This window comes from Pseudophryne corroboree, chromosome 11, assembly GCF_028390025.1.
Source record: "Pseudophryne corroboree isolate aPseCor3 chromosome 11, aPseCor3.hap2, whole genome shotgun sequence".
NCBI lineage: Eukaryota > Metazoa > Chordata > Amphibia > Anura > Myobatrachidae > Pseudophryne > Pseudophryne corroboree.
The window spans coordinates 36403312-36430956 of NC_086454.1; the positions used below are offsets into that span (position 1 = coordinate 36403312).

The window sequence follows — 27645 nt, forward strand, 5'->3', positions numbered from 1 at the left end:
AATAGCCACCTCCCAGTGACTGGCCAGGAACGTACAACACGTTTCCAATGATTTTCTGATACCGCGCGTCTCAACTGCAGCTGCGGCTCTGTGTGTGGACACCATGGGACACATGCGCTGTTCCAGTTTATAGCGGCTTAGATGTATGCGCATCAGGACTGGTTTGTGGCTCAGAATCACGCCGTAGTCTGTTATCACACTTTGCAGCCTCTCATTATGCTGTAACTCTTTCCCCCTTCATTTAATTGCTCCCCGCCTCCCACCTGGAGTCCCTCATAGGCCCCAACTGCCCGGACCAGATTTAGGGGTCTATTTACTAAGCTTTGGATAGAGATAAGTGGATGGAGGTAAAGTACCAGCCAATCAGCTCCTAACTGTCATTTTTCAAACAGAGCCTGTGACATGGCAGTTAGGAGCTGATTGGCTGGTACTTTAATCTCCATCCACTACTATCCCATTATCCATGTTATCTAAAAAATAAGTTAAAAGCACAAGGATGTAGGGGGGTAACTCAGAGTTGATCGCAGCAGAAAATTTGTTAGCAGTTGGGCAAAACCATGTGCAGTGCAGGTGGGGCAGATGTAACATGTGCAGAGAGAGTTAGATTTGGGTGGGGTGTGTTCAAACAGAACTCTAAATTGCAGTGTAAAAATAAAGCAGCCAGTATTTACTCTGCACAGAAACAAAATAACCCACTCAAATCTAACTCCCTCTGCACATGTTATATCTGCCCCACCTGCAGCGCACATGGGGGGGTCATTCCGAGTTGTTCGCTCGTTGCCGATTTTCGCTCTACTGCGATTAGTCGCTTACTGCGCATGCGCAAGGTTGGCAGAGCGCATGCGCTTAGTTATTTTACACAAAAGTTAGGTATTTTACTCACGGCATAACAAAGCTTTTTCATCGCTGTGCTGATCGTAGTGTGATTGACAGGAAGTGGGTGTTTCTGGGCGGAAACTGGCCGTTTTATGGGAGTGTGCGGAAAAACGCAGGCGTTCGAGTTGCAAAACGCAGGAGTGGCTGGAGAAACGCGGGAGTGGCTGGAGAAACGGGGGAGTGGTTGGGCAAACGCTGGGTGTGTTTGTGACGTCAAACCAGGAACGAAAAGGACTGAGCTGATCGCAGTGTAGGAGTAAGTCTGGAGCTACTCAGAAACTGCTAAGAATTTTCTATTCGCAATTCTGCTAATCTTTCGTTCGCAATTCTGCTAAGCTAATATACACTCCCAGAGGGCGGCGGCTTAGCGTGTGCAATGCTGCTAAAAGCAGCTAGCGAGCAGACAACTCGGAATTACCCCAATGGTTTTGCCCAACTGCTAACAAATTTGCTGCTGGGATCAACTCTGAATTAGGCCCATAGTCAACTCACATGCAGTCATTGTATTAATATACAGTATGGAGTACATTATTCCTGATCATACACAACACTTCCTAAAGAACCCTGAAGTAGTGAAAACCGGACTCACCAATTCTAAGCAATAACATCTGAAATTCACTTGTGTATCATAATCATGGTACTTGAATAGCTGACTTCATGTACAGTTGTGACAACGGACACTGGGCTTAATTCAGGGTTGATTGCAAAACAAAATTTTCCTCTAATGGGCAAAATCATGTGCACTGCAGGGGGGGGGGGGGCAGATATAAGGTGCAGAGAGAGTTAGATTTGGATGGGTTATTTTGTTTCTGTGCAGGGTAAATACTGGCTGCTTTATTTTTACACTGCAATTTAAATTTCAGTTTGAGCACACCCCACCCAAATCTAACTCTCTCTGCACATGTTACATCTGCCCCACCTGCACTGCACATGGTTTTTCCCATTAGAGGAAAATGTTGTTTTCCAATCAACTTTGAATTAGGCCCAGTGTCCGATATCACAGCTCAAATCCTTAGGTCACATAACTAACGACAGTCTCGATTTATATACAGGAGGTTTGATTTTGCGGTGCAATATTGTTATGATATAAAGGGAGACCGAGCACATGTTCAGGGGAATTCCTTGCCTTGTCCAGCCAGCCCTAAAGGGTTGTGATCAGGTCTTAGCCAATATGTCTAACGACATACACAGTTTAATGACTTATCACTATGTTAATGTACTGTATAGCAAACTGAGCCGCTTATGGGGGTCATTCTGAGTTGATCGCTCCCTGCCGTTTTTCGCAGCGCAGTGATTAGGTCTATACTGCGCATGCGTATGCACCGCAATGCGCAGGCGTGTCGTACGGATACACAGCGGATCGCTGCTGAGCTATGGCCTTAACGAAGAATCCATTCGCACGGGCGATCGCAAGGAGATGGACAGGAAGAGGGCGTTTGTGGGTGGCAACTGACCGTTTTCTGGGAGTGTTTGCAGGGCGGGTGTGTGACGTCAGTTCCAGGACCAAAAAGACTGAAGTGATCGCAAGGGCTGAGTAAGTCCAGAGCTACTCAGAAACTGCACAAAATGTTTTTGCACAGCTCGGCTGCACAGGCGTTCACACACTTGCAAAGCGAAAATACACTCCCCCGTGGGCGGCGACTATGCGTTTGCACGGCTGCTAAAAGTAGCTAGCGAGCGATCAACTTGGAATGAGGGCCAATGTAACTAACGCCAATGTAACTAACGTCAATGTAACTAACGTGAAATGTTATGTTAAGGGCCCCATACACTTAGGCGACATGACCGTCTGACATGTTGCAGGTGATCACCCACGGCAGCCTCCCGGGGGGCAGCAGGATCACACAAGATACATCGGATGCTGTCCTTTTGCATACAGTATATCTTGGGCGATCCCAGCCATGCTGCCAGGTCGGACCAGATTGAATGTGCAGCACATTCAATCTGGAGGATCTGATCCGATGCTCACGGGAACGCACATCGGATCCAGGGGCGGAACTGTGGGAGGCAGTGGAGTCGGCTGCCGCCGGGCTCCTGGCCACAAGGGGGCGCATCTCCTCCACTGTCTCCCGCAGCCTGAGGACTGCGCTGCTATTGCAGATGGAGGAGCTGTGTCAATGACACGGAAGCTGCCTCCTGTAGAGAGAGATGGCACTGGCTGCAGCTAGGGGGAGCTCCAGAGCACAGCTCCTCCCGGGCCCTTAGTAAGCCAGCCGAGGGAAGCTCAGAACTCTCTGCTCCTCCATGCTCTGGATGATAGCCAAAGGTAGGCACTGTGTGGGGGGTGGGGGAGAGGTGTATTTGGGGGGAAGTACTGTGTTTTGTGTGTGCTTGTTTTTAAGTGAGGTGTGTGTGTTTTTAAGGAAAGTTGTACATTCAAGTAAAAGAGGCATGTGTGTGTGTGTGATGTGTGTGAGAGTGGCATGTGTGTGAGAGGCATGTATGTGTATGTAAGTGGGAGGCATGTGTATGTAAGTGAGAGGCGTGTGCGTGTGTGTGTGTGAGAAGCATGTGTATGTAAGTGGGAGGCATGTGTATGTAAGTGAGAGGCGTGTGCGTGTGTGTGTGTGTGTGTGTGTGTGAGAAGCATGTGTATGTAAGTGGGAGGCATGTGTATGTAAGTGAGAGGCATGCGTGTGTGTGTGAGAGGCATGTGTATGTAAGGGGCCCTACACACTCGGCGATGCGCCGCCGAGGTGCCCGACGGCCGACGAGCGACCCAGCGGCGGGGGGGCAGTGACGGGGGGAGTGAAGTTTCTTCACTCCCCCCGTCACCCGGCTCCGTAGACTTGCAGGCAAATATGGACGATCTCGTCCATATTGGCCTGCATGCACAGCCGACATGGCCCCAGCGATGAACGAGCGCGGGGTCGCGCATCGTTCATCGCTGGGGACTCCACACTGCACGATATGAACGATATCTCGTTCATTAATGAACAAGATCGTTCATATCGTGCAGTGAAATCGCTATGTGTGTAGGGCCTATAAGTGAGAGGCATGTGTATGTAAGTGAGAGGCATGTGTATGTAAGTGAGAGGCATGTGTATGTAAGTGAGAGGCATGTGTATGTAAGTGAGAGGCATGTGTATGTAAGTGAGAGGCATGTGTATGTGAGAGGCATGTGTATGTGAGAGGCATGTGTATGTGAGAGGCGTGTGTATGTGAGAGGTGTGTGTATGTGAGAGGCATGTGTATGTGAGAGGTGTGTGTAAGTGAGAGGCACGTGTGTGAGAGGTGTGTGTAAGTGAGAGGTGTATGTAAGTGAGAGGCGTGTGTGTTTAAGTGAGACGTGTGTTTAAGTGAATGAGGCGTTTGTCTTTTTTTTAATATATATCTAGTGTTCACGCTAGGTGTCTGCCCCTTTTTTAGACAGCTGAATCCCGCCCTGCCCGTTTTTGTGCGCCCTGCCGCCCCGCCGTTTGCTGCCTGCCGGACCCCGCCACGTCGCCGGATCCAGCCGTGCGCCGCCGGACCCGGTACGTACATGAGAGTCCCCCTGGGCTAAATTAACCTTGTAAGTATTTTGCAGCTGTAAACATTAATCTCAGTGCTTTCTACCTGGTGCAGTGTGCCTCAGTGCTCTCTACCTGGTGCAGTGTGCCTCAGTGCTCTACCTGGTGCAGTGTGCCTCAGTGCTCCCTACCTGGTGCAGTGTGCCATTAGTGCTCCCTACCTGGTGCAGTGTGCCATTAGTGCTCCCTACCTGGTGCAGTGTGCCTGAGTGCTCCCTACCTGGTGCAGTGTGCCTGAGTGCTCCCTACCTGGTGCAGTGTGCCTGAGTGCTCCCTACCTGGTGCAGTGTGCCTGAGTGCTCCCTACCTGGTGCAGTGTGCCTGAGTGCTCCCTACCTGGTGCAGTGTGCCTGAGTGCTCCCTACCTGGTGCAGTGTGCCTCAGTGCTCTCTACCTGGTGCAGTGTGCCTCAGTGCTCTCTACCTGGTGCAGTGTGCCTCAGTGCTCTCTACCTGGTGCAGTGTGCCTCAGTGCTCTCTACCTGGTGCAGTGTGCCTCAGTGCTCTCTACCTGGTGCAGTGTGCCTCAGTGCTCTCTACCTGGTGCAGTGTGCCTCAGTGCTCTCTACCTGGTGCAGTGTTCCTCAGTGCTCTCTACCTGACGCAATGTGTATAATGTGCTCTATCTGGCGCAATGTGTATAATGTGCTCTATCTGGCGCAATGTGTATAATGTGCTCTATCTGGCGCAATATGTATAACGTGCTCTAGCCTCTACCTGGTGCAGTGTGTATAGGAGGTTCTAACTGGTGCAATGTGTATTAGGGGCACTACCGTGTGGTGTAATGTGAATTGACACTATTATGTGGCCACGCCCCTTCCCCACGAAACAATGCCCCTAGATGTTTTGCCCATAGGAATGGGAGCACCAAGCATTATAGTATGTACCTAAGTTTGCCCATTTAACTTAAAAATTTACCCTCACGAATGAAAAATGTGCCCTCCCCGTGATCAGCACCCTGCCCTAAAAAAAAATACTACAGTGAACACTAATTATATTGGCACACCGCTGCGCCAAAGCATCTCCATGGAGACCTGGTGGGTGAGGGAGCACTGTAGGTGTACTATAAAGGTATGCTGGTGTCTGTTTTATTGTAATGACTGACTTGGAGTGCGTCCACTTTCTATGTGTATCTATATTACTATTGGGAAAGGTACCTGAGCACCCTTCTACTGTTCACCCTGAGTGCGGGATAGCTACATATGGTATGTGTGTGTATGTGTAGGGGGGCACCAAAATGTATCATGCCTCCGGGCGACTGGGACGAACTTACGCCACTGATCGGATCGGAAACGCCTCCAAAATGGCCAATTTCATCCGATATATCGGGCCGAATGCCCGAAATCGGATGAAATCGGGCATTATCGTCCTAGTGTATGGGGCCCTTAACACCTTCAGTAGAATATATTGGGAAGCAAGGACCTGTTTTTTATTCATAGTGGAGCTGTAGTAAGAACACACGACCTGTGGATTCATTGCTATTGATTATTAGATGGGTGATAACGAAAGCTATAAAGAAAACAACTGTACTTTTGGGATCCTGGAACTGAGTACATCATGCTATACACATCAGCTAGAAATAATGACTTTTTTATTGAAATGTCAGAGTAACAGTACATTAAATTGAGTGTACTTATTCTTACAGTACTATTAGTAGTCTATAGAGACAATCTTTGCACAGTTTGGGAAGCAGGTAAAATGGTTACAATCACAAAAGTTAGATGTATGATCTATTTTGGCGGGCTCTTATAAATAGATCCCATTTACATTACAATTTTTGCCCTGCTGGAACGACTGCAGAGTGGCCACACCCACTTCGTACTCCGCTAGTCCACATGTGACCAGATTTGAAGGATGAATACGATACAGTGGGCGCACTGGCCTTACTCAAACCCGCTAAAGAAATGAAACATGACTTGGGGCCTGATCCAGATTTGGACGCAATACCGATGTTCACACAATGGATCGATTAGACTTCGCCGCGATTGCGCTGTGCACACACCAAGGTATTTTGACGCCCGCTGTGAGAATTTCCATGCATAGCAATTGACAGGAAGCGACCGTTTGGGTAATGGGGAATTGCAGGCGTGTCATGGACATTTTCTGAGCATGTATCTACCTTTTACTGCGACGTAGAGAAACAGGGCATCAGAGTCGCTACTGCCGCGTCCACAGGGCAAGATTAAGCCTTGGGGGGGCCTGGGGCACTTAAGATAAGGGGGCCTGGGGGAAGGGGTGTATATTAGATTGTGCATACCTCCCAACATGACCTATTCCAAGAGGGACAAGATGCTCTCTACCTAGACTTCCCTCTTAACATATGATTGACGTCACCTGTGTTGAACTATTTAATTGATAAGAAAGGTATTTCAGCACAGGTGATTGCATAAATTAAAGTAGAAAGCATTTTGTCCCTCCTGGAATGGGTCATGGTGGGAGGTATGGATTGTGTATATTAAATTTAAACCAATGGTGTATATTAGATGTAAACTAATAGTTTAATAATGCCTGAGTGCAATTTATAGCTCCACCTAATTGTGAGACATTTATTGTATAACATTTTCTTGTATTGGAACAAAGACAACTTAAGCAACCTTAAAATACACATAGAAAAATAAAATCTATAATTTATCTTGCAAAAATGCAATTGCAGCAATACTACTTACACACTGGGACAGGACTCAGGAGGACTCTCTTGTGTGTCTCTATCTATAGACCCAAATGCTCTCATAATGTAACAAGTTACACAGGACCCAGATGAGAAGAGGAGAAACTGGGAGCCTTGGGTCACTTACAGCTCCCCCCCCCCCCCCCCCCTTCCTATCTATACTTTGGTAGTTCATGAAATCTGATACTCCTGTGTTCCTGCCTGTACTGCGTACTGTCCTGCTCACATCCTGGTTGACTGGTTCTGCTGCTGCACAAGAGGGAGAGCTAGTGTTGTTAGTGTGCTCCGACTGGGAGCCCCATGACAGAGGGGGGCTTAGAGTACAGTATCTCCTGTGCCCCACACTGTCTATGCGCGTCCAGTGACTGTAGACTCACTCGGAAAGTCAATGTGCCTCGTTACAGCCTCGATGCTGCATATGCAGTTGCGGAGGACTGTGCAATGGCTCTGGTGGGCGTCTATATTCTTCCCTGGGTGGCTGATTCACTTGCTATGATTGGAAAGTCCGTAGCCTGGAAAATCACAGCTGGGTAGGCCTGCGCGTACAAATCTGAATCAGGCCCTTAGACAGGAACGCTGTCATTTCTGCCTATGCATTACACTGCTACATGGAACCCTGCATTATATGTCCGGGTGTGGTTAGTTGGGTCGTCAGTAAAAGGGTCGACAGTCATTAGGTTGACCACTATTGGTCGGCAGTGACTAGGTCGACACCTGAAATAAGTCGGCACAGTCATTAGGTCGACATGGGGAAATTCAACATGAGAAAAGGTCGACATCAGTTTTTTAAAAAAAAAATTGGTGTCATTTTCTTCGTAGAGTGACTGGGATTCCCAATTAGTGCACCGTGTCTCCTCGCATGGCTTGTGGGCAAGGGGGGTCATTCCGAGTTGATCGCTCGCTGCGGTTTTTCGCAGCGCAGCGATCAAGTCACTACTGAGTATGCACTGCAATGCGCAGGCGCATCGTACGGCTACAAAGCGGATCGTTGCTGGCCGATGGATTTAACGGAGAATCCATTCGCACAGCCGATCGCAAGGAGATTGACAGGAAGAGGGTACTTGTGGGTGTCAACTGAACGTTTTCCGGGAGTGGTGCGGTGAACGCAGGCGTGTCCAAGTGTTTGGAGGGCGGATGTCTAACGTCAATTCCGAGACCTGCAACGCTGGATTCATCGCACAGGTGAGTAACTCATACCCTGGTCTTGTTCTACACAAAACTTTTTTGGAATAGCAGGGCTGCACAAGCGATCGCAGCCCTGCTATGCTAAAATTCACTCCCAAATAGGCGGCGTCTAGTTGAGCGCACGGGCTTCAAAAAGTTGCAGCGTTCGATCAACTCGGAATGACCCCCCAGGTGTCTATTCCCAGGTTACTATTCCGAATCGTGGTCCTCGTGGATCGCGAAGTATGAAAAAGTTTTCAAAAAAAAAAGTGATACCATATATGTCCAGTGACGTGGCTGCTCAGTAGAAAAACGCAGCGAATTCCCTGCTATAATATAACAGCCTCATCCCTTGTGCGGTTGTGCTGCATCAGATGAAACAAAACCCTCGATGGAAGCAATAATGATTAACATGTAACCGATCTCTCCAGAATAAGGCGCGTTAAACAAGAATTAAATGGAAACATCCCATATAGAACAGCGTCTGCACCTAAGGGGTTAAGATTAGCCGAAAACGGAGTGAAACAGTCACGGCACAAGCAAATATGTACAGAGGACGGGATGCTTCTCTGTGCTTTAATATTGTACCTGGGAGCTACTTATTGATATAGAAGGATGCTTAGGAATATGAGACAACTGCTGTAGATATAAACATCTGCTGCTCAGAGTTTTTAATATCCTTCAACTACAATGGTCGTCAGGAAATCCTGCAGGCTGCGGTTAGCTCTACATACGTTGCTGTATAACTAACCACTACCTGCGGCCTTATTTGCTTGGCAATTAGAAGTGAAGATGAATTTGTATTTTACAGGGAGCGGCTTCTAGTGTAGTGATTAAAGCCACACGTTGCTAAACTCTCCTTTCATGCTTTGGACCCGTGGTCAGCAGTGGAGGCAGTGGCGACATCAGACGCGAGCGGGCGATGTTTCCCGTCTACCCGGCGCATCTGTCCGGATGGTCACCGCTCAAAGACGCAGAACAAAAGTGCACGCAGATACCTGCAATTGTGGCGAGCATTTCTGGGTGGTAAAAGGGCTGTGCCTAGCCGGCGGAGTGGGTCTGAGACTGAGGGTCGACAGCACAAAGGTCAACACACCTTAGGTTGACGCCAATTGGTCGACACACCTTAGGTCGACATGGACAAAAGGTCGACAGGAACAAGGTCGACATGGAAAAAGGTCGACATGAGTTTTTTATGTTTTTTTGGTGTCGTTTTCTTCGTAGAGTGACCGGGAACCCCAATTAGTGCACCGTGTCCCCTCACATGGCTCGCTTCGCTCGCCATACTTCGGGCATGGTGCCTTCGCTCCGCTACCGCTTCGCTCGGCACACTTTACCGTTCCAATCGTAGTCCATGTGGATCGTTAAGTATGAAAAGGTTCAAAAAAAGAAAAAAATCGTGAAAAACTCATGTCGACCTTTTTCCATGTCGACCTTGTTCCTGTCGACCTTTTGTCCATGTCGACCTTTTGTCCATGTCGACCTAAGGTGTGTCGACCAATTGACGTCGACCTAAGGTGTGTCGACCTTTGTGCTGTCGACCTGGAGTCCGGATACCGGCGGAGTATAGGCATGTGGCGGTCAGTGACAAAGGCGCATTTGCACTGACACTGGCAGCCACGTTCACGTGGAGAACCTACGCCTCCTTACGGCTGGTGGAATCTTCGATGGCGAGACCATAGGATGACCAGGCTGGATACAGCAGTAGCATTAAGACGCAGTGGCGGCTGCAGCGAAAGACGCAGTCCCGGTTGCAACTGCGCCCACCTGTGGATCAGGCCCTTGGTAACACAGACTTGCCATCACTGAGCTAGCCCGGCGATAAGTGGGGAGAAGAATCGTTCCCCCGCTGCAAATGCACAAGACAGCTACAATGAACAACCTCCTACCCACTGCACCTGTCCCTTAATGAATGAATGAATCATATTTTTTCTGCATATGGCGCTTTCTATAAGACATCCCATTCCAGGTATAGGCTGATAACTAATCTCCAAGGTTGCATGAACGCCAGGATGTTTATTGGGGAAGAGGGGGGGGGGCTCTACAGCCAACAGCTAAACTGGGATAGCCCTAAAAATACCCCAAAACTAGTTTAGAAATACCTTCCCATCAAACGCAATCCTCAGGTTTGTACATTCAACCAGGAATGCCCCCATTCACGATATCGGTTACAGAAACCCCAATCCAATTATTATAACACAGTGCCTTTTCCTACTATCCCTAATCCTACTTTTCCTACTATCCCTAATCCCCTTCTATAATTCTTATGGCATCATTTTACTAACGCCATTTGTTACTAAGGAGCTGTCCGATGATGTTCGTCAGTCATGTTCACACAAAGTCATAGTAAATAAATATTAACATAACGCTGCCCCCATACCTCCAGAACCGTCTGGAGGTTGGAGGACCCCCCCGACCGCCCGAGCTTTGGACGCAATGCTGTTTGTTTGCTGAACATTCTATTTCTCCTAATTACAAATTAGGCAGAGGTCTCATTAGGAGAAGACTTTACAATGCTTTCTAGGAATGTCTAACTAATAAAAGTGCTGAAATAAACCCTGTAGCAGAAGGGCGTAGTTCTCACGCTGACATATTTTATAGGCCGACATCCTGCCTGAAACGCATCATTATTTGTAGGGATACTGTAAATCTGGAGTTAACAATCCTATAAAAGTCTTCAGGAGAATTATTATAATTTACACTAAGCCAAACCGCAACCAAAGAGCACATGACACTCACTCGTCTTGTTATACTGTTGCTAGAGGGTTGCGGTCGTTAGGTCGACACAACTTAGGTCAACAGTCATTGGGTTGACCACTGAAGGTCGACAATACCATTAGGTCGACATGGCCGCTAGGCAACATGTACTAGGTTGACAGGTCAAAAGGTCGACATGAGTTTGTCACATTTTTTTCAGTTTTTGGATTTTTTCATACTTAACGATCCACGTGGGCTACGAGTGGAACTGTAATCTGGGCCGAGCAAAGCGGTAGCAGAGCGAGGCACCTTGCCCAAAGCTCGTGAGCCATGTGAGGGGACACGGTGCACTAATTTGGGTTCCTCGACACTTTACGGAGAAAATTACACCAAAAAACAGTCAAAAACCTCATGTCGGCCTTTTGACCTGTCGACCTAGTACATGTCGACCTAACGCCCATGTCGACCTAATGGCAATGTCGACCTTCAGTGGTCAACCTAATGAGTGCCAACCTAAGTTGGGTCGACCCAACGACCCATACCCTTGCTAGATTTAGATATATTGCTTTGCTTTAGTTTTTTTACTTTATTGTTTAATTTACTCTGAACTGTGACCTACAGTAGGAAACGTGTCATCACTAAGAACCGTTCAGGATACTAACAGGAGTTATACGGGTTGATTGATAAGTACCTGTATTTGAAGACAGATGGCGCCACTGAAGTAAAACCTGTATATCATCGTTTAATGTCATTTGTCAAACAACGACTGTCAGAATTTCAGATAAATTCATTGTGTACTTTTGTTTTGGTAGCTGTTGGAAGTGAGCAAGTTTGAGTTTTTTCTAACTATGGAGAAAGTGCAGTACCGATCGGTCATTAGATTCTTGTTTTTGGATGGGAAGACATGTGAGGAAATCAAAGAGTAGTTGGGGACCTTTCACCTTCGATGACAAACATCAGCTATTGGTTCAACGAATTCAAGCATGGTCGTACATCAGTCCTCGATGAAGAGCGTCCAGGTCACTCAATTGAGGTGACTACGGATGAAATGGTCAACAAAATCCATGATATCGTATTGGCAGACCGGCGAGTGAAGATCAGAGAGATTGTTGAGATTGTAGGCATCTCATTTGAACATGTGCAGAATATCCTACATGAACATTTGGGCATGACAAAGCTATCGGCAAGATGGGTGCCGCGTTTGCGCACTGTGGACAACAAGCGGAATCGAATGACCACTTCTAAGCCGTGTTTGGACCTGTTTAAGCGCAATCCGAAGGAGTTTCTGCACCGTTTCGTGACTGTTGATGAAACATGGATCCATCGCTACACGCCATGGACTTCACTCGCCCAACATACACCAAAGAAAGCGAAGACGGTTCCATCGGCTGGAAAGGTCATGGCCACCGTTTTCTGGGATTCGAAAGGCATAATCTTCATCGATTATTTGGAAAAGGGAAGAAGGATCACAGGGCAGTATTATGCTCAATTATTGGGCAGATTCTATGACGCATTGAAGAGAAAACGGCCCCACTTGGAGAAGAAAAAAGTGCTGTTCCACCATGACAATGCGCCGGCACACTCGTCCCACGTCGCCACAGCGAAATTGGTGGAATTAGGCTACGAATTGCTGCCGCATCTGCCGTATTCTCCAGGTTTGGCCCCCTGAGACGTCTTCCTGTTTCCAAACATTAAAAAAATGGCTCGGCGGAAAGAGATTCGCATTGAACGAGGAGGTCGTCGCTGAAACTGAAGCCTATTTCGCAGAGTTCGACAAATCCTATTTTTTGGAGGGCTTGAAAAAGTTGGAATATCGTTGGGCCAAGTGTATCGAGCTACTAGGGGACTATGTTGAAAAATAAATCGAAAATCCCCCCCCCCCAATTTTTTTCCCTTGCCTAACATGGGTACTTATCAATCACCCCCAATATTAGGAAATCTACCTGCTCATTGGTGACGTTGGGACCTACAGCAAAGGGCATTATTTTTACATAACTGTGATTACGCAAATCTGATTATTAACAGCAATTCGTTTATATTTGGGTAAAATACACGGGCGAGTCACATTATTATGACCACCTCCTACATTTGACAGCGGCAGCGCGTAGCCCATGAAGTACGTCATGCGTCGTGCGCTGGATTGGTGATTATATAAGCTGTGTGATTGGCCGTCTGCACACATATCACTCGTTGCTGTCATAGGTATACAGGGAGATTTATCCGATGTGCCAAAAGGGATGATTATCAGCTTTCGGGGCAAGTGCGGCTGTTTTTCTGAAACAGCGCAGTTTGTGAACGGTCCGCGTGCTGCTATGGTGAAGGTGTATCGTGACTGGACGAATGGCACCATTGCGAATAACCGACGTGGAAAGTGCGGCGCACCATGCACCATTGATGTGAGAGGTGAATGTCGACCGACACGCTACAGTGCAGCAGCTCACGTCTCAATGAACCCGGGGGCTACCAGACGTGTTTCTAAAATGACAGTTCAGCCCGTCTAGCTGCTGTCTGTGCTGCACACGGCGGTTACTCTGGCTATTACTTGGTGGTCATAATAATAATGTGACTCGATCGTATTTATCTGTGTTGTAAAGTGTTTGGGGGAGATTTACTTAACTGACGGGGACAACAATTCTTATTTTATGGCACTTTAAATGCCATAATATAATAATAATTGTTGCTCCCGTCATAGATACATTTTTATAGCCCCCAATAAATATCAGTTTCTACTGCCGTCTTAATATAATGCATAATTATTAATATTGCTCACTTAATATACTTGCACATTAATTTGGTTTCCTAATATATGTAAAAAATCATATTGCCCCCTTAAGGTCATTTATTGTGGTTTTTAGCACCTTATTCAATAAATAATGATTGTAATCAAAGTAAGTGTATTGTGTCCCTTCATGTGATGATAAGAAAGCTCTGGTAGTTTTAGCGATTTTCCCAAAACTGCTTTGTTTTTGCCATATGAAAGCCATCACACCTCACCGATGCTTTGAGATTTGGGGCAAAATTTACTAAGCAGTGGATTGTAAATCCCGGCGGTTTTGTGGCGGTTTGGCGGCAGTTTTGCAATCCGTCCATTTACTAAGGCCAAAACCACTGCAAAACCACAGAGTAAGCACATTTTAGAATAGAATAGAACAAAATTGAATATCAAAGCACCATCAATGTTTTAGATCAGTGGTTCACAAACTTTTTTGAGTCACGGCGCCCTACAGAATCAGAATTTTTTTTTACAGCACCCCTAAGCCAAAAGTTTCTTATTGAGAAATTTAGAAAGAAATAAACGTTATGGTGTTATGCACACCAGTGCCTGCAGGAATGTACTGGTGTCTGAACGGAGAGGGATGCAAAACAAATGAACTCACAGACAGACTGGGGAATATGACATTACGTACACAGAAGGTGATAGGGTAACAAAATCAACACAAAGTGAACAGAGAAGCCCAGAGGCTAAGAAACTGGATGTCTCCCTAGTATTAGGAATGCTCAGATGGAAAGAAGCGAGATGTTGTGTTTTAATACGTAGAGAACCCGAAATGCCGTTGCTAAGGGCAACAGCAAAACCCTAAAGGGTTACCAACGGGTGTGGCAGTAAACTCCTTGGTCAGAGATGGAATAATAGACACAAGGAGAGTCTCCACAATCCTAGTCCTCACTTGCAGTGCACTGGTTCAGTTTACTGCCACTAAACTGACACCTGAACACCTTGCACAGTGAGAAAGGATTTTGGCAGGCAAGTCTGAGAATACAGCCGCAAACTTGCTAAATTCACAGAGTAGCAAAAGAACCCCAGCAAGTTAAACGACTGACTCCAGTCTTACTGCTAGGTCTGGATTGGCAGAGTGTAGTACCAAATCCCAAGGCCTATTTGCAGTAAGCAACAAACAAATACAAAGCTACACAGTACTGGCTAACTTTCAGGAACTGACTAACCAACAAAGATTCAGCAGCATCTGCTTAACCTGAGAAGAGGGTTTATATAGCAGGTGCTGTCCACGCCCCACTCAGACCTCACAGACTGTGAGCACAAAAACCAGCACCGGATCCCCTGCCGTGCACAAAGCCTGTAACCACTGCACAGCAAAAGACCCGAACCGGAGTATCAGCTGCGCTCAGGTTACTCCGCTAGCACTTGTCTCCCGGTTGCCATGACGACGTGGCAGCACAGGGCAGGAGACCCTAACATATCGTAAGAACTTACCGTTGATAACGTGATTTTACTTGACTTATTTATTTATTATTTATTTATTTATTATTTATTTGACTTAGCAAGGAATCTCCTGTAATAAAACCACTAATTTTCCGGATATGCTGCAGCTCTATCAAGGAGATCACTGATTCTCCCAAAAAAAAAGAGTAAAAAAACTACAAGATAATTAATAAATCCTGAGGAAGCCGCTGAGTCTATAGGCGGAGAAACGCGTTGAGAGAGGTCCTAAGCACACGGACCTGGTTGTACGTCTATCTGGGACACATTTATACAAACGGATCTGAGGTGTGGCGGGATACAAGGGATGAGTCGGCTGCGGAGACTCTGGCACAGCAGACAATCAGCTGGTCGGTGAGAACCCCTAATAATCAAGCCCGCTCAGTAACCAGTGCCCAGGACAGATTATGAGAGCCCCATCTAGAGGGCAGTACAATAATATGTTTGCATGCCCATGTTAATTCTGGTGGATTACAGTGATTTACTAACCAAAATCTGATTTAACCTAGGTTATGGACATTGCTGGCTACACTAACCAACTAACCTAATATCTGGATGCACATGTGCTTAGCTTTCTATCTGCTTATATGGACACAATTGTGACTGAATACTGGATGCCATATGCTGCTAAGTAATTGAGGGTTAAATCCTAGTCATCAGGGGCCCCTCAGTTAAATTACATACATGTTATCAATTGATTAACATACCAGTGATGCATCATTGACAGGTCATGATTGAATTAGAGGGCATGTTGTGAGATCTGTAACTTATGGGTTGATGAGTTTTATCATTTAAATTTAAGGTAATTTTAATACCGGCAGGGTCTATGTGTGTGTGTTATATGTATGTTATTTGTCAATTGTCTTAATAATGTGTGATTAAAAAGCATGTAATGATTCCGGCTATGCAGCGCTTTATTTATTAATTATCCACAGGATAACACTGGGATATTTTCGAGCGACAGCGAAAATGGCACCAACACGGTCACGAGCTTTCTGGCCTCCCAGGATGCATCGGGGCCTCCACTATATAGTCCCGCCCACTGACTCAGTCAGATCAGTTCTTTCCACAGCGATTTTAGGCAGGAACCTTAGGCAGAGACCTGTACAGGCGATAAGAACACACATGCACACCCTTCCATACAAGAAGGAAGAGGTTTTTAGTGTTTGTCTAGATCCTCAAATCAGATGCGTCAGGGTGGGATCCCTGTGGATACCTGTGGACATAAGAGAAATCACGTTATCAACGGTAAGTTCTTACCATAACGTTTATTTCTCTGGCTGGGTCCACAGGATTATCCACAGGATAACATTGGGATTTCCAAAGCCATTTTAGTGGTGGGGACGCTCCTGATTGCATAGGAGGACCTTCTGCCCGAAGTCTGCGTCATGAGAGGCAAAAGTGTCCAAGGCATAATGTCTGATGTATGTGTTTATGGAAGACCATGTGGCTGCCCTACATATCTGTTCTGCTGAAGCACCCTGTTGTGCTGCCCAAGAAGGACCTACCTTACGTGTAGAGTGTGCAGAGACATTACCCGGAATAGGGAGATCTGCATGAGAATAAGCTTCAGATATTACCATTCGGAGCCATCTCGCCAGCGTCTGTTTACTAGCAGGCCATCCCCTTCTATGGAATCCGTAGAGGATGAAGAGGGTATCTGTTTTCCTGATGGCACTAGTACGATCTATGTAGATTTTTAAAGCCCGGACCACGTCCAGCGACGCTTCTCCCACAGATAGTCCCGGTTCCTGAAAGGCTGGAACTACAATCTCCTCATTCAGGTGAAACTTTGACACCACCTTTGGAAGATAACTAGATCTCGTTCTGAGAACTGCTTTGTCTGGAAAAAAACTTAGGAAAGGAGACTTATATGATAATGCTCCTAAATCTGACACTCTTCTGGCTGACGCCATTGCCAGTAAAAAAAGAACTTTAACTGTTAACCACTTAAGATCTGCTCTCTCAAGTGGTTCAAACAAAGGACCCTGGAGAAATTTAAGAACTAAATTCAAATCCCAGGGAGCTGCAGGAGGAACAAATGGAGGTTGAATATGTACTACTCCTTGGAAAAACGTACGTACATCCTGTAGGTCAGCAATCTTCTGCTGAAACCATACAGTCAACGCTGAGACTTGTACCCTCAAGGAAGCAACCTTCAACCCTTTATCCAATCCTGCCTGCAGGAAGTCCAAAATCCTAGCTACTTTAAAAGATCTCGGATTGTAATTTTTTCCAGAATACCAATGAATATAGGCTTGCCATATTCTATGATACACACGGGCCGAAGAATGCTTTCTTGCTCTAAGCATGGTTTGGATTACTTGCTTTGAAAATCCCTTAGCCTCTAAGATAGAGGTTTCAACAGCCACGCCGTCAAAGACAGGCGATCCAGATGATTGTGACAACAGGGACCCTGCATTAACAGATCTGGACGTTGAGGGAGCATTATCGGTGCTTCCACGGACATTCTCAACAGATCTGTGTACCAATGCCTTCTTGGCCAAGCTGGAGCTATTAGAATGATTGCTCCTTTTGCCTGTTTTATCTTTCTCACTACTCTGGGTAACAGAGATATTGGAGGGAACAGATATGCCAGCTGAAACCTCCATTCTACTGACAGTGCGTCTACCAGAACCGCTTCTGGGTCCCTTGTTCTTGATCCGTACATCGGAACTTTGTTGTTTAGACGAGACGCCATAAGGTCTATCTCCGGTAGACCCCATCTGTTCACCAGTGTCTGAAACACTTCTGGGTGTAGTGCCCATTCGGTTTCCTGAATTGTGTGCCGACTGAGAAAATCTGCTTCCCAGTTTAGTACACCCGGGACAAATACTGCTGACAATGCCGGGAGATGGAGTTCTGCCCATTGTAGAATGGGAGTTACTTCTTCCATCAGACTCCTGCTGTGAGTTCCTCCTTGATGATAGAGGTATGCTACTGCCGTCGCATTGTCTGAGCGAATCTGGACTGGTCTTCCTTGTAGACTGTCCTTTGCCTGAACTAGAGCCAAGTAAATGGCCCTTATCTCCAACAGATTTATTGGCAGGCGACTTTCCCTTGCGGTCCATTTTCCCTGGAACCATAGGCTTCCGAGTACCGCCCCCCAGCCTTGCAGGCTGGCATCTGTTGTCAGGACTTGCCACTTTTTTATCCAAAAGGGTCTCCCCTTGTTTAAATGGTCTGTCTGTAGCCACCACGCTAGAGACCTTTTTACATTTACTGGAATCTTTATCATCTGCTTTTTTATCGTCTGATGATTTCCGTTCCATTTGGTCAGAATAAGATGCTGCAACGGTCTGGAGTGGAATTGCGCATATTCCACCATGTCGAAGGTTGATACCATCAGACCCAACAATCTCATTGCTGCATGGACTGACATTGTCTGGGCTTGCAACGCTTCCTGAGTTATGACCTGCACCTTGATTATCTTTTTCTCTGGTAAGAGAACTTTCTGTAGGTCTGAATACAATATGGCCCCCAAATGAACCATCCGCTGTGACGGATTCAGGGACGACTTTTCCCAATTTATGAGCCACCCGTGTCTCTGTAAGCAAACTATCGTCTGTTGAAGATGGCTCAATAGTAAATCTTGCGACTGTGCTAAGATTAACAGGTCGTCCAGGTATGGGAATATTCTTATCCCTTGTTTGCGCAGACAAGCTGCCATAACCACCATAATCTTGGTAAACACCCTGGGTGCTGTGGCTAGCCCGAAGGGCAGAGCCTGGAACTGGAAATGTTCCTGGAGGATGGCAAACCTGAGGTAACACTGATGTGACAGTGCTATAGGCACATGTAGGTAAGCATCCCGTACATCCAGAGATACCATGTAATCTCCCGGTTCCATAGCCAGCATTATGGAGCGTAGCGTCTCCATGTGGAACTTCGGGATCCATATGTATCTGTTCAACATTTTCAGATTTAGAATTGGTCGATATGACCCATTTGGTTTCTGGATGAGAAATAGATTGGAGTAAAACCCCTGTCCCCTTTGTGATGGAGGTACTGGGACAATCACACCTGACTGCAATAATTTTTGGACTGCTTCTTGCAGGGCATTGGCCTTCGACTCTATATGAGACGGGCTGGTGAAAAAAAAATCTTTGAGGAGGCTGCCTCCTGAATGGGAACCCATACCCCTGAGATACTACCTTCTGCACCCAATGCCCTGTTGACTGCTGCCAAATGTGTGCAAAACCTTGGAATCCTCCAGGCGGAGGCCCGTCTCTTCAGGCTGAAGGTTTCTGTTCAGGTTTGGAAGCTGGCTTCTTGCTAGCCCACTGCTTCCTACCCCTGGATTTAAACTGGGGTTGTTTAGGCTCCTCTTTTGCTTTCGCTTTGCTTTGCCAACGAAAGGAGCAAAAATTTTAAACCCTTGGACTTAGGGTTATAGGTAGCCGGAAATCTGACCTTTTTCGATTCAGCCTCTGATTCTAGGATATCCGATAACGGTTTTCCAAATAATATATTACCTCCAAAAGGCAATGCTTCCAATTCCTTCTTGGATTCCGCATCTGCCTTCCAGGTACGTAGCCAGACTGCTCTGCGAGCGACTACTGACAAGGCTGAAGCTTTAGAAGCAACTGTACCTATATCAACTGCTGCTTCTTCCAAATACTGGGCAGTAAAGCTTTAGGACTACCTGGTGTGCACTGGCTCCTCCCCCTATGACCCTCCTCCAAGCCTCAGTTAGGATACTGTGCCCGGACGATCGTACACAATAAGGAAGGATTTTGAATCCCGGGTAAGACTCATACCAGCCACACCAATCACACCGTACAACCTGTGATCTGAACCCAGTTAACAGCATGATAACAGAGGAGCCTCTGAAAAGATGGCTCACAACAATAATAACCCGATTTTTGTAACAATAACTATGTACAAGTATTGCAGACAATCCGCACTTGGGATGAGCGCCCAGCATCCACTACGGACTACGAGAAATAGAATTATCGGTAAGTAAATTCTTATTTTCTCTGACGTCCTAGTGGATGCTGGGAACTCCGTAAGGACCATGGGGATTATACCAAAGCTCCCAAACGGGCGGGAGAGTGCGGATGACTCTGCAGCACCGAATGAGAGAACTCCAGGTCCTCCTCAGCCAGGGTATCAAATTTGTAGAATTTAGCAAACGTGTTTGCCCCTGACCAAGTAGCTGCTCGGCAAAGTTGTAAAGCCGAGACCCCTCGGGCAGCCGCCCAAGATGAGGCCCCTTCCTTGTGGAGTGGGCTTTTACAGATTTTGGCTGTGGCAGGCCTGCCACAGAATGCGCAAGTTGAATCGTACTACAGATCCAGTGAGCAATAGACTGCTTAGAAGCAGGAGCACCCAGCTTGTTGGGTGCATACAGGATAAACAGCGAGTCAGATTTCCTGACTCCAGCCGTCCTGGAAACATATATTTTCAAGGCCCTGACTACGTCCAACAACTTGGAGTCCTCCAAGTCACTAGTAGCCGCAGGTACCACAATAGGTTGGTTCAGATGAAACACTGAAACCACCTTAGGGAGAAAATGAGGACGAGTCCTCAATTCCGCCCTGTCTGAATGGAAGATCAGATAAGGGCTTTTACAGGATAAAGCCTGCCAATTCTGACACGTGCCTGGCCGAGGCCAGGGCCAACAACATGACCACTTTCCATGTGAGATATTTTAACTCCACAGATTCAAGTGGTTCAAACCAATGTGACTTTAGGAACCCCAAAACTACATTGAGATCCCAAGGTGCCACTGGAGGCACAAAAGGAGGCTGTATATGCAGTACCCCTTTTACAGACGTCTGAATTTCAGGTAGTGAAGCTAGTTCTTTCTGGAAGAAAATTGACAGGGCCGAAATTTGAACCTTAATGGACCCCAATTTTAGGCCCATAGACACTCCTGTTTACAGGAAATGCAGGAATCGACCTAGTTGAAATTCCTCCATCGGGGCCTTACTGGCCCCGCACCACGCAACATATTTTCGCCAAATGCGGTGATAATGCTTTGCGGTTACATCCTTCCTGGCTTGACCAGGGTAGGGATGCCTTCATCCGGAATGCCTTTTTCCTTCAGGATCCGGCGTTCAACCGCCCTGCCGTCAAACGCAGCCGCGGTAAGTCTTGGAATAGATAGGGTCCTTGCTGGAGCAGGGCCCTTCTTAGAGGTAGAGGCCACGGGTCCTCCGTGAGCATCTCTTGAAGTTCCGGGTACCAAGTCCTTCTTGGCCAATCCGGAGCCACGAGTATAGTTCTTACTCCCCTCCGTCTTATAATTCTCAGTACTTTTGGTATGAGAGGAAGAGGAGGGAACACATACACTGACTGGTACACCCACGGTGTTACCAGAGCGTCCACAGCTATTGCCTGAGGGTCCCTTGACCTGGCGCAATACCTGTCCAATTTTTTGTTTAGGCGGGACGCCATCATGTCCACCTTTGGTTTTTCCCAATAGTTTACAATCATGTGGAAGACTTCTGGGTGAAGTCCCCACTCTCCCGGGTGGAGGTCGTGCCTGCTGAGGAAGTCTGCTTCCCAGTTGTCCACTCCCGGAATGAACACTGCTGACAGTGCTATCACATGATTTTCCGCCCAGCGAAAAATCCTTGCAGCTTCTGCCATTGCCCTCCTGCTTCTTGTGCCGCCCTGTCTGTTTACGTGGGCGACTGCCGTGATGTTGTCCGACTGGATCAGCACCGGCTGACCTTGAAGCAGAGGTCTTGCTTGGCTTAGGGCATTGTAAATGGCCCTTAGCTCCAAAATATTTATGTGAAGTGATGTCTCCAGGCTTGACCACAAGCCCTGGAAATTTCTTCCCTGTGTGACTGCTCCCCAGCCTCGCAGGCTGGCATCCGTGGTCACCAGGACCCAGTCCTGAATGCCGAATCTGCGGCCCTCTAGAAGATGAGCACTCTGCAACCACCACAGGAGAGACACCCTTGTCTTTGGTGACAGGGTTATCCGCTGATGCATCTGAAGATGCGATCCGGACCATTTGTCCAGCAGGTCCCACTGGAAAGTTCTTGCGTGGAATCTGCTGAATGGAATTGCTTCGTAGGAAGCCACCATTTTTCCCAGGACCCTTGTGCACTGATGCACTGACACTTGGCCTGGTTTTAGGAGGTTTCTGACTAGTTCGGATAACTCCCTGGCTTTCTCCTCCGGGAGAAAACACCTTTTTCTGGACTGTGTCCAGGATCATCCCTAGGAACAGAAGGCGTGTCATCGGGTTTAGCTGCGATTTTGGAATATTGAGAATCCAACCGTGCTGCCGCAGCACTATCTGAGATAGTGCTACCCCGACTTCCAACTGTTCCCTGGATCTTGCCCTTATCAGGAGATCGTCCAAGTAAGGGATAACTAAAACTCCCTTCTTTCGAAGGAGTATCATCATTTCGGCCATTACCTTGGTAAAGACCCGGGGTGCCGTGGACAATCCAAACGGCAGCGTCTGAAACTGATAGTGACAGTTCTGTACCACAAACCTGAGGTACCCTTGGAGAAGGGTAAATTGGGACATGTAGGTAAGCATCTTTGATGTCCAGAGAGACCATATAGTCCCCTTCTTCCAGGTTTGCAATCACAGCTCTGAGTGACTCCATCTTGAATTTGAACCTTTGTATGTAAGTGTTCAAGGATTTTAGATTTAAAATTGGTCTCACCGAGCCGTCCGGCTTCGGTACCACAAATAGTGTGGAATAGTACCCCTTTCCCTGTTGCAGGAGGGGTACCTTGATTATCACCTGCTGGGAATACAGCCTGTGAATGGCTTGCAATACTGTCTCCCTGTCTGAGGGAGACGTCGGTAAAGCAGACTTTATGAAACGGCGAGGGGGAGACGTCTCGAATTTCTTGAGACGGGCCCCCACCGTGCCTGAGACCGCTTGTAAAGCCCCAGCGTCATGCTGAGGACTTTGCGGAGGCGGGAGAGGGCTTTTGTTCCTGGGAATTGGCTGTTTGCTGCAGCCTTTTTCCTCTCCCTCTGCCACGGGGCAGAAATGAGGTGCCTTTTGCCCGCTTGCCCTTATGGGGCCGAAAGGACTGCGCCTGATAATACGGCGTCTTCTTAGGTTGAGAAGCTACCTGGGGTAAAAATGTGGATTTTCCAGCCGTTGCCGTGGCCACCAGGTCTGTTAGCCCTACCCCAAATAACTCCTCCCTTTTATAAGGCGATACTTCCATATGCCTTTTGGAATCAGCATCACCTGACCACTGTCTTGTCCATAACCCTCTTCTGGCAGAAATGGACAGCGCACTTACTCTTGATGCCAGTCGGCAAATATCCCTCTGTGCATCACGCATATATAGAAATGCATCTTTTAAATGCTCTATAGTTAGTAATATACTGTCCCTATCTAGGGTATCAATATTGTCAGTCAGGGAATCCGACCAAGCCACCCCAGCACTGCACATCCAGGCTGAGGCGATTGCTGGTCGCAATATCACACCCGTGTGAGTGTATATACATTTTAGGATATTTTACTGCTTTCTGTCAGCAGGTTCCTTAAGGGCGGCCGTATCCGGGGACGGTAGTGCCACCTGTTTAGACAAGCGTGTGAGCGCTTTATTCACCCTAAGGGGTGTTTCCCAACGTGCCCTATCCTCTGGCGGGAAGGGGTATGATGCTAATAACTTTTTAGGAATTAACAGTTTTTATCGGGGGAAACCCACGCATCATCACACACTTCATTTAATTCCTCAGATGCAGGAAAAACTACAGGCAGTTTTTTCTCACCCAACATAATACCCTTTTTAGTGGTACTGGTATTATCAGAAATGTGTAAAAACATTTTCCATAGCCTCAATCATGTAACGTGTGGCCCTACTGGAAGTCACATTCGTCTCTTAATCATCGACACTGGAGTCAGTATCCGTGTCGGCGTCTGTATCTGCCATCTGCGGTAACGGGCGTTTTAGAGCCCCAGATGGCTTTTGAGACACCTGGACAGGCACAGGCTGAGTCGCCGGCTGTCTCATGTCATCAATCTTTTGTAAAGAGCTGACACTGTCACATATTCCTTCCATAAGCTCATCCACTCAGGTGTCGACTCCCTAGGGGGTGACATCTCTGTTACAGGCAATTGCTCCGCCTCCACCTCATTTTCCTCCTCATACATGTCGACACAACGTACCGACACACAGCACACACACAGGGAATGCTCTGATAGAGGACAGGACCCCACTAGCCCTTTGGGGAGACAGAGGGAGAGTATGCCAGCACACACCAGAGCGCTATATATATATACAGGGATAACCTTATATAAGTGTTTTTCCCCCTTATAGCTGCTGTATTGTTATACTGCGCCTAATTAGTGCCCCCCTCTCTTTTTTAACCCCTTTCTGTAGTGTAGTAACTGCAGGGGAGAGCCAGGGAGCTTCCCTCCAACGGAGCTGTGAGAGAAAATGGCGCCAGTGTGCTAAGGAGATAGGCTCCGCCCCCTTCTCGGCGGCCTTTTCTCCCGTTTTTCTGTGGAATCTGGCAGGGGTTAAAATTCATCCATATAGCCCTGGGGCTATATGTGATGTATTTTCGCCAGCCAAGGTGTTTTTTTTATTGCTGCTCAGGGCGCCCCCCCCCTAGCGCCCTGCACCCTCAGTGACCGAAGTGTGAAGTGTGCTGAGGAGCAATGGCGCACAGCTGCAGTGCTGTGCGCGACCTTGGTGAAGACAGGATGTCTTCTGCCGCCGATTTTTCCGGACCTCTTCTTGCTTCTGGCTCTGTAAGGGGGCCGGCGGCGCGGCTCTGGGACCGAGCTCCGAGGCTGGGCCTGTGTTCGGTCCCTCTGGAGCTAATGGTGTCCAGTAGCCTAAGAAGCCCAATCCACTCTGCACGCAGGTGAGTTCGCTTCTTCTCCCCTTAGTCCCTCGATGCAGTGAGCCTGTTGCCAGCAGGTCTCACTGAAAATAAAAAACCTAAAACTAAACTTTCACTAAGAAGCTCAGGAGAGCCCCTAGAGTGCACCCTTCTCGGCCGGGCACAAAAATCTAACTGAGGCTTGGAGGAGGGTCATAGGGGGAGGAGCCAGTGCACACCAGGTAGTCCTAAAGCTTTACTTTTGTGCCCAGTCTCCTGCGGAGCCGCTATTCCCCATGGTCCTTACGGAGTTCCCAGCATCCACTAGGACGTCAGAGAAATATATTTTTCAAAAGGCTCTCTACGCTTCTGTCTGTGACATCATTTAGTGAGGTAGACGACAATGGTAAAGCAGATTTATGCACGAGTCGCAGAACATGTGCATCTACTTTCGGAGGAACTTCTCTTTTAGAACAATCCACAGCTGGAAATGGATAATAAGAATCCCATCTTTTAGGAATCTTATACTTTTTACTGGGCGCCGCCCAAGACTCATCCATCATTTCCGTCAGCTCATCTGATGCTGGGAATACAGCTTTCACTGCCTTTGTTCGTTTAAATACAGGTGCTTTAGTTTTTAACACTGTCTTGGCTGGCTCTTCTAACGAGAGAACAGCTTTTACAGCATTAATAAGTTCAGCAACATCATCTGAACTAAAACTCTGCGACTGATCATCATACGGAGTCGAGTCTACTGTATCATCATCCGATGTATCATCTTGTGTAGTCTGCCACATAGACGTATCTGTCTTAGTTTTATCTGTCTCTTGGTTGCTAGTAGAGGCTACTGGAACCAAACCATAAGAAGGGAGCTGCATGTATGGGTTCATAGTGTAACCTAACCCTTGAGGTGGTGCTACTGGAGCCAACTTGTCCACAATAGAGGACAGAGTTTTCGCAAACACATTCCATGGTGGCTCTGTTGGTGGCTGAAACAACTCCTGTCTTTTACTTCGCTGAAAAGCGAAACAGTTTGCACACAAACCCTCATAAGTGACCAATTAATTCATATCAATTACCCCTGACTTACAAGATAAGCATGTTAGGGCTGTAGGAGTGCTTGACAAATTCTCCTCATCACTTTTGCCGCTCACAGACATTTTATCTGATATTGACTACACAATTTTGTGACTGAAAAACACCCTATAATCAGTATATAGAGGTGGATCAATCTGACCACAGTGCACCTGATTTGAGGGTCAGAACAGGACTGACATTACACAGAAAAGTCAGCACACATACTAGCAGTCAGTCACATGTTAAAGCATTAGACATTGTCATATGAGAATACAACCTCCATAACAACTTATACATAAGTAGGACAATTGTACTTCTGTTTAACTGGTTCTTTTTTCAACATAGCATGCAGAAAACACAGTAATATACAGGTCTCATATGCAATAGGTACTAAAAATTAACAATGCATACTAAGAAGTAGAAGGAATTTTTAGTACTGTATACCCTGCCTCCAGGGAGCGGGATACAGGGAGACTCACCACACTTCCATATCCAAGCAAAGACGCTCGTAAGACGCTGAGTGGATTCAGACGCTACTGGTGTACACTGCCGCTCTTGATAACTGATAACGGACACGGACGCTCACTGACGGACACGGACGCTGAGCGATCTCCACGTGTATGCAGACGCTAAGGCCTGCGACTCGGTCTGGCGGGCTTTATCTCCAGTGTACACAACCGCAGCGTCTAAGCTGCGACCGAGTACCCTCGTGGTAGCGTCTGAGCCGGAAGTGAGGTCATTCAGTTCATGAAACGAGAGACCCGCGGGAATTGGCCGTGAACTCGGAGGAGGGACGGCCAGGAGAGCGTCTGAAACCCCCTATTGACTTAAACTCCCAGGATCGCAGCCTCACCTAGTCCTGGCCCTGTGATCCACGGAACGTAGCGCTGTCACACCGGGATGTTCGGCGCATCAACACACTGTTTGTAGTCTCCACCAAATCAGCGTAGCTGTGTCCTGACCCCTCTAGTAAGAGGAAGTCCATATACTCACTGTCTCCCCATGCTCCGGCCACAACCTGGTAACGTCTGCTGGACCTGCTAGAACATCCGACACAGACGCCCGTCGAGACAGCACTGATACCCGAAGGTAAGCGTTGTTGCGACCCGGTGGGGAGTTGTTGGAGCGACTCTGTCCAGTATGCGTTTAGGACGCTGTTCGGAAGAGTCGCTCAGAAAAAAAGTAAGTCTATAAAATAAAATAATAAAAGCTTGAGGCTGCTTTACAACAGCAGCCCTGTGACTATGCGGCTTCCTGTCGTACCAAGCAAAAAACTGATCTGACTGAGTCAGTGGGCGGGACTATATGGTGAAGGCCCCGATGCATCCTGGGAGGCCAGAAAGCTCGTGACCGTGTTGGTGCCATTTTCGCTGTCGCTCGACAATATCCCAATGTTATCCTGTGGATAATCCTGTGGACCCAGCCAGAGAAATATTAAATAATAATTGTTTATTTATCATCCTTAGGTTGAATTGTGCGATAAGAGACAGATTTTCTTCTGTTTGTCCACATATTTTATAATTGGCAGCCACAAGCACTAGTTTTGCCTATAACCATAAATAATTTTAATTGGTCCTGGACCACCAATCCAAGGCACCCCTGCGAGTGTCCCGAGGACCCCAGGGAGCCACATCACACAGTTTGACAACCACTGTTTTAGACAA

General features: G+C 47.3%; 1 protein-coding gene across 2 annotated transcripts in view; it reads right to left on the bottom strand.

The window, feature by feature from the left end:
- The window catches only part of INSC (INSC spindle orientation adaptor protein), a 587592-nt gene that overhangs the window by 179658 nt on the left and 380289 nt on the right, over positions 1 to 27645 (bottom strand). The gene's annotated exons all lie outside the window — the stretch shown is intronic.